The sequence below is a fragment of the Prosopis cineraria genome, unplaced genomic scaffold (genome assembly GCF_029017545.1).
Source record: "Prosopis cineraria cultivar Desert tree isolate PC_DT_omini unplaced genomic scaffold, ASM2901754v1 PC5, whole genome shotgun sequence".
Lineage (NCBI taxonomy): Eukaryota > Viridiplantae > Streptophyta > Magnoliopsida > Fabales > Fabaceae > Prosopis > Prosopis cineraria.
The window spans coordinates 27,439,297-27,447,035 of NW_026555336.1; the positions used below are offsets into that span (position 1 = coordinate 27,439,297).

At 25.7% G+C, this 7,739-nt stretch overlaps 1 pseudogene; it reads right to left on the reverse strand.

The window, feature by feature from the left end:
- Nucleotides 1-491: 491 nt before the first annotated feature.
- On the reverse strand, nucleotides 492-3,815 carry LOC129312030 (NAD(P)H-dependent 6'-deoxychalcone synthase-like; annotated as a pseudogene).
- Nucleotides 3,816-7,739: the final 3,924 nt, after the last annotated feature.

Here is a 7,739-nt window from a genome sequence, read left to right on the forward strand (position 1 = left end):
TTAACAATGACTATATATTATCGCCGTAGAAAGTCATCCTTTCAATGATAACTTTTCAGAATTTCTACTAAAAGTTATTATTATTATTTTTTTTGTAGCGATTGCTTTCTTGCAATCTATGTCATGTAAATGCTACATAGCTTTAATCAGTGTTCCGTGTCCCTTTTCTTTTACTTATTAAACTTTTCAGTTCATTTTCACATTTCTCTATACTTCAGACTTCAGAGACGTGCGAAAATGTAGATTAATGATATGATGATATGATTTGGCTCCACCATTATTATTGGATGATGTGTTCATTTTATGCTTTGAAAATACTCATATTTAGGCCTTCAAATTTAATTAGTCTTAAAAATATGATTAATTTGGACCTTGTTGGCATAAATTTGCATAGATTCATGTTTTAATTTGAAGCTGCCTTGTTCACATTGATCAGTCCTCTTCAAACAGATAAAATCTTCACTCTAAACAATAGAAAAACATGATAATGTTAGCGGAAATTAAATTAATAAGAAATAACTTACCCCACATTAATTGCACATGAAGCCAACAAACACGAAGTAGTAATTAAAATCTGATTGGCAAACCATAACTAATAATTAATTTTCTCCATCCCATAAATCTTGGAGCAGTGAGGTAGTGAGTCCGTTGACTGAAGGATGCTGCGTGATTTGACTCATCTTTTGATAGTCATTTTCCGTAAGTGACCAATCAAATATTTGTAAATTCTGCTTCATTCTATCCTTGTTGTATCTCTTTACTAAAAAACTCACCCCTTGCTCATAAACGCATCTGAGACATACCTAAGAATATTGCACCATAAGCAATGACATTTATTAATATTACAGCAAAAAGAAACAGTAAAAAATGATTATATATATAAAGTTAATTATTATATAAAAAAACGTATGATCGTAGATATGCAATTTTTTTAAGAAAATAGTTAAATATTTTGAATAAATTTTTATTTCTAAGTAAATTCATATCTATTTGAAAATTATTTTATTTAGTTAAGTGTCAAATATATAAAAAATAAAAATATCACGATTTTCAATAAAAGACCGTAAAGTGCCCAAGTAGCATAAGGAATGAATGAACATTAATATTTCAAATGTAAAAAACTTCAAACCAAATTAAAAAGAAGGTGCATGGAAGAAAACTTCAAGTCAAATTAAAAATAATAATAATTATGGACCTCACAAAGGCATTAATAACAATTAAAGACCTTACATTAATATTGAAATAACTAATGGAAGGTCACTTGAAAATTTAAGAAAAATTACTTATAAATCCAAGAAAAGTCAATTGTGAATGTATAAATAGTTTCATGAACATATATATCATCACTTATGAATTTAAGGATAATAACTTGTGAATTTTAGGAAAGTTACTAATGAATATATGAATAGTTGGTATGAATGGATATTAAAAAATATGAGAGGGTTCCTAAATCATTAATTTACAATTAAGTGTATGTTTGGTTTTTGATTTATTTCCAGTAAAAGTCTATTTTGGGATTCAACTATTTATTAGATTTGGCAAAAACATATCACAAATTAGTTATGATTTAAATGTACTTTTAAAGGTTATCCAAACATATCTTATATTCATTAACAACTGACATTTCAAATATATTCACAAGTAACATTCCTAAGATTTACAATTGATTGTTCCTAAGTCATTGATTTACAATTAAGACTATCTATATCTATTCATATGACTGACTGACATTCCATATATATATATATATATATATTCATCACAAATAACATTCATTAAATTTACAACTAATTGTCTCTAAATCATAAGTGATGATGCATATATAAATTCACAAGACTATTTATTTATTCATAGCTGGATTTTCATACATTCACTATTGACCTTCTTAAAATTTATAAGTGACAATACATAAATTCTTAAAATTGATCATTTATTCTATTGATTCACAGGTAATATTCCTTAAATTCATAAGTCAAATTCTATTAACTATTATTATAATTTAATTATTTTTAATTACAAATAAAAACTATAGTCCTTCCATGATATTTTAATAATTCGAGATCCTTAATTATCATCAATACCTTTATAAGGTCCGTAATTGTCATATTCTAGGGAGAAAAGGAAGTGCTGGTTAAAGAAAAATGTATGGTACCTTTGCAATAGATTTTCCATGAGTCTCAGCTATCTCCTCGAGCAATTCATTGTCCATAACATCATTGGTACCCTTGTTCCTTTGCTTCCCAACGTAGAATAAGCAGTGATGATTATACCCTTTGCTTTGCAATATTCTCTTAGGTTCTGTTGCTGCCAACAAGGATTCATCTCTACCTGTCTCAATATTGTGATTAAGTCATTCTTAAGAAGATTAATTAGTGGGATATATTAAATTAGCATTTGGATTGATGGGTTTGTATTTAAATTTTAGATTTAAATTCTCATATTTAAAATCCTCCATTTGGATAGCATAATCAGATTTAAAGCTAAAAAAGAAGATTGAAAGTGATAAGGTTAACTCTATTCTTCAATTGGTGAGAAATGAGAATGAAAGATGAGATGAGTGATGACAATAATAGAGACACTGATAATAAAAATGTAAAGAAAGCAATAGGGTTGGCATAATACTTGGAAATTTTAAATTATCAGGATCTATAAAGAGTTTTAAATTACAAGTAAATTATAGTAAAACGTGGATCCAAAAACTTTTACAGATCAAAATGAAGAATTTGGATCAATTTCAAATCCAAATTTAAATCATCATGCATCTAAACAATTCCTTGAAAAGCTGAGAGAAAACACAGAGAAAACATATAAAAGGAAGTGTTTTAGATGTGTGTATTGCTTACTTGATTGACAGTAGGAGGAATTGCAGCAAAGGAAAGAAGACTTTGAAGCTTCTTGGTAGAAAAATTGCTGACTCCAATAGACTTTGTAAGTCCCAATTTGTGACATTTCTCCATTGATGCCCACACACCCTTTAAGTCAAATGGCACCACCTCTGATTCATCTATTGGAAATACCAGCCTCCCTCCAGGCTTAACACTGATTGGCCAGTGAATCAAATACAGATCTAAGTATTCTAATTTCAAACACCTGCATCAATTTAACACTTCTTAATACTTCTTTCAATGTTTTGTAAGTTCAAATATACTTTATTCTTTATTCCAGTTTCAATATTAATTAGGGTATAACAACAATTTAGCCCTTAAACTATATGTCCGTGAGCATCTGGGACTCTAAATTCAATTTTTTTACTTACATTTTTACTCATAAATATTTAAAATCATGGCAATCTCTCCCACTGCTAACTTTGAATATTTGTTAATTAGAAAATTACAAAAAATGATCTTAACAATTATAGAAAATGACCAAAAGAATTAAAAAAAGGAACCAAAAATTTAAAATTTTTTGGATCCATTTCTATGATTCTTTTGATGCTCATGACCAATAGTTTAAAAATCAAATTACCATTTTATCCTGTTCGTTAATTAATATTCTCACCGAAGTGATGTTTGTAAAGCAGGAAGGGCAAGATCAGGATGGTTGTGAGTGCACCAGAGCTTGGAAGTGATAAAGAGGTCGTCTCTTGAGTTGATAAGACCAAGTTTAACGGCTTCAGCTATGGCATTTCCAAGGGGCTCCTCAGATCCACAAAGGGAGGCTGTATCAAAGTGTCTATATCCAACTTTGATAGCTTCTACGATCACTGACTCTTCGGTGGCGTCCTTTGCGAATGATGCAGTTGCAGTGCCGAAGCCAATCACCGGCAAGCTATGGTTATCGGAGAGAACCAAGTGAGGAATAGTTGTTGCAGACATGGTGGAAACTTACTATAATATTTAGAGTTCGATTTGATAAGGAATTGATATGGAGGTAATGGGGATTTTCTGGTAAAGTAGACGTTTATATATGGGCGTTGGATTGAGAGGTGTATGTGTTTGGATTAAAAAATTTAGAATTGAAATTAGGATCTAACTGAGGTCAAAAGAAAAGTTCATAAATGTAATGTAATTTATCTTTAAATATCTTTTTTTTATAAATCAGTTAGATAGACTGAAATTTGTTTGGATAATATAATTCAAAAATTAGTTGAGATGTTTAATGATAAAAATAAGCATGAATTTTTTTATATATTTTTTGACTAATTAATTACTAAAAAATATTAAATTTAAAATTATAACTATAAATAAAAAATTATAAATATTTAAGATAGAAGAGAAGGGGGAGAAAGCATAAGCCAACGGATCAATGCAAAAACCAATTTGAATGCAAAAGCTGGAAATCCTGACTTTAATGAAAAAGTTTGTTCAGGCTCTAACTCAAGTTGCAATTTTTTTTTTTATAATCCAAATGAATTTTTTAAAGTTTTCTAATTCTAACCTCAGTTGACATATTTTAACTTAAATTACAAAGTAATCTAAACATGATTTTAATTACCCCTCTCATCTTATTCGTGGAATAGGTAGATATTATTTTTTTTAACAAGAAAATATATTGTTAAAATATGTATATTAAATAAAATTAAAAAATTATTATAATTTAAAATAGAGTTAATGAGTTTTTAAATTTTTTATTTTAATAAAATATATTGAAAGTATCTTATAAATAAGATAAAAAAAAATATAATCTTTGATCCCTATAATTTCATTAGATTTTACTTTTAATCCTTATAATTTTTTCAATATTTTTAATCTCTATAAGAACTAAAACTATTAAAAATAAAAATTATAGAGACATAAAAAATAAAATTCACTTAATTTTTTAAAAATTATACTGAAAATATTAAAAAAATTATAGAGACAAAATAAAACTTTATTAAATTATAAAGATTAAAGATGTTTTTTTTTTCAAAAGATAATTGCAAACTTGTAATTCAGAACGTTTATGCATTTATGCTAGAATGTGCCACTGCAGGTGGCTGTAGTTTCTGTGGGGCCCAACTGCTAGGTATTTGAATAGATTTCTTGTCTAGATGCAATGTCATAACTGAAGCAGTTATCAATGCTCTTTGGAAGTGGGATTTCACTGTCACATACAAGAGCCAATAGAATTTGTGTGAGGGAATCGCACTTCAGGCCGTCAAAACCAACACATTTGCATTAAAGAGCTAATAAATTTTGATATAATTCTGCTGGTTTAAAGGAATGTAATTGCCCCTTCAGAAAATACACAATAAAATATTTATAAATAATATTTAAATTAAAGTATAGTTTTATTTTTATAAATTATTTTTTATCCTTTAATCTTAACGTTAATTTTAACTTATTATTTTTTATATCAATTATTATTATTTTTTAAAAAAACTTAAGCTCGATATATCAATATTTAAAAATATTTTATTTATATTTAAACAATTAATGTAGAAATTTTTTGGAATGAAACAAACAGTATTAATAATAAAAACTCAAAAATATTTTATAAAATTAAAGGATTTAAATAATGAAAACTTGCATAAATTTAAATAACTAAAATATTTCTTTCGGTTCTAATTTCTTGATTATAGGAATGTGAGTGGGAAATGAAATGGGAGGGAAAAATAAAGCGAACGCAGGTTGCGGAATGAGAGAGAATGAGGGGCGAGCTCGTGAGCTTTGTCTAGAGTTTCATTCGTATGATTGTAACAGACCAACACTTCAGTCAAAAATTATAGGGAAAATGGTAAAATCTCATAACTTGAAATTTGTGATGGTTGAGTTAATAATTGTTATACTCTTGAGTTGACTTTATAAATTTAATATTTTTATATTTTTAATTTATAAAATCATATCAACTTATCTATAAATTTGAATTAAATACAAACTCGATTAAATTTATGAATTTATTTTCGAATTTACTGTTTTTATGTTTCTAGCTTATAAAATTATGTCAACAAATTCATAAACTTGAACTAAATGCAAACTTGATAAGCTCATCAATTTTTTTTAATTGAGTGCATAAATATATACTATAAAGAATTCAATTTATAAAAATTATAAGATCTAGTTTAAAAAAAACTTAAAATGTAAAAACTAATATTAATAAAAAAGAAAATAAAAATACCAAAAATAAGTTTTCCTATTTTAAAAATTTTATGTCTTTATATGATAATTTATCAATATAGATGGGTTTAATTTTAATTATTTATATTCTTAATATATTTAAATTAAATTACAATCATATTTTAGTAACTATTTATTAATAGAGATAAACTCTTATGAGTTTACAATCTGAGTTTGTGGTATGAAGTTATATTTCTTTTACAAATTTACTTAAACTTGTGACTTTAATAACCTTGGTTGAGTCTTGACAATATTTTTTAAAAAAATAAGTTATAAATATTAATTTAAATAATTGTAAACAAGAATCTCAATTACCAATTGAGAAGATGATTATGTGTGTCTGGATGTAGATATATTTGAATAGTCTTCATATTGACATATACTCTTTTTGATCATATTACAAGATATTTTTAACTATTTTATTGAAATTAAAAAATGGTTAAGTTATTGATTTTGTCTGAAAATATAATAATAAACTTTCAATTTTATATATATTTTAATAAAAAAATTAAATTTATATCATATTTGCTCTTAATTAATCAGTTTAAATAAAAATAATATTAAAAAATATAATTAATATATATCTCATCAAATACTTTATATTAATAATTAAAAATTTGTTTTATAAGGTACCTTGTAACAAGTAGAGACACCAGAGGATACTTTATAACCATTTATTGATGAGAGGCCACGTGTTTTAAATTGAAACTTAATTAAATTTACACCTTTTCTTGAGAAAAAGTCATTTATTCAGGACATTTCATTAGATCTTAGGGGTAATTTTCGACCAAAAAAAAAAACAGAGATCTTATGGGTAATTGTTGAATAATATATAGTACAAACATTTGACACATTAATTACTTAATAACTAATTTAATAACTACTTTTCTTAATCTGATAAATTAGTTAAAAGATCATATATTTAAGACTAGACTAGAGAGAGTAAAATCTTTAAATGTGACTATCAAATTTCTTTTGTTTTATTATTAAATTTCCTATGTCGGAACGATAAATTGTTTCATGAACATTTCATAGTCATTGTATTTTTCCTTTTTTTTTTTTTCTTTCGGAGAAGAACTCTGATCTTAAAAGATAATCTTCAGAAACTTGAAGTCTTTCCTTGTAAATAACTTCTCTTTGTGGTCCGTAATCATAATTTTATCCAAGAAATATAAGTTGAAGTATGATGCAAATCAATAATGGGATGGATATCCTGCGTATGAGCAATACTATGCTACACTCCTCTAATTTTATTTATAAATTATTTTTAATATATTTTATTAATATTAAAAAAATTTTAAAACTCATTAACTCTATCTTAAAATTTAATAAATTTTTAATTTTATTCTTATTAAATATATATACTTCAATAATATTTTTTTCTCTCTCTAATATTTAATAGAGGGTAAAAGAAAAAATTTATGATAAAAATTTAATGACGTGATTTAAAAATAAGAAAAAAAATTTTTTTTTGCCTATAAATAAAACCAGTGGAAGTATATATCACCACGTGCTGTTATTTGAATTATTTTTAGTAGTTAAAGAGTTTGATCTCCGTAACTTTGATAGAGTGGTGGTCTTTTTTAATTTGATCTTACATATAGTACTGTATCGCAATCATAATTCGAAAAAGAAACAGGAATAATAGGTTGGCAGAATTTCAATTGAGAATCATGGATGAGATTTAATTATTAATGAGTTTCA